The sequence below is a fragment of the Sinocyclocheilus anshuiensis genome, unplaced genomic scaffold (assembly GCF_001515605.1).
Source record: "Sinocyclocheilus anshuiensis isolate Anshui unplaced genomic scaffold, SAMN03320099.WGS_v1.1 scaffold188, whole genome shotgun sequence".
Lineage (NCBI taxonomy): Eukaryota > Metazoa > Chordata > Actinopteri > Cypriniformes > Cyprinidae > Sinocyclocheilus > Sinocyclocheilus anshuiensis.
This window is the reverse complement of record NW_015555768.1, coordinates 1596598-1597082: the sequence shown is the minus strand read 5'-3', so window position 1 is coordinate 1597082 and position 485 is coordinate 1596598. Positions and strand designations below refer to the sequence as shown.

Genomic DNA, 485 nt, shown 5'->3' with positions numbered 1-485 from the left:
TGGTGCGCGCGCTTTTGGTGTAAGCGCGAAACCTGCGGGAATGACTAAAATAATGCGCAATACAAGCACTATTTAACCGGAGCGAATGAGACGTGTGTGTGAGAGAGAGGCGGTCGTCGGAGAGAAGAGAGTGAGAATGCGTGGCTGACGTTATTGCCTGTGCCGCTGGTAACAAAATGGATCTAATGAATTAAGCATGTCTAATGAATTAAAATCATGAAACTTAAACAATTTAACATCAATTTATTAAAGGTTTAACAAAAATGACATGTTTAGGCCCCAAAATGTTTTTTATTTTTTCCAACCTTATGTTTTATTGTTACCAAATTCTGTTTTAGCATGTCTAATTATTTGAAAGCATAAAACAAGTTTATTTATTCATTTTTTTCTTAAAGTAGCCTTATGAATTGTTTTTCCCCTCAGAAATTCTGTGTTGTGTATTTACATCTTTCTGGTTATCAAATGAAGGCATAAAACATTAATAA

At 34.6% G+C, this 485-nt stretch overlaps 1 protein-coding gene across 1 annotated transcript in view; it reads left to right on the top strand.

The window, feature by feature from the left end:
• The window catches only part of LOC107674285 (plexin A3-like), a 191374-nt gene that overhangs the window by 26270 nt on the left and 164619 nt on the right, over positions 1–485 (top strand). The gene's annotated exons all lie outside the window — the stretch shown is intronic.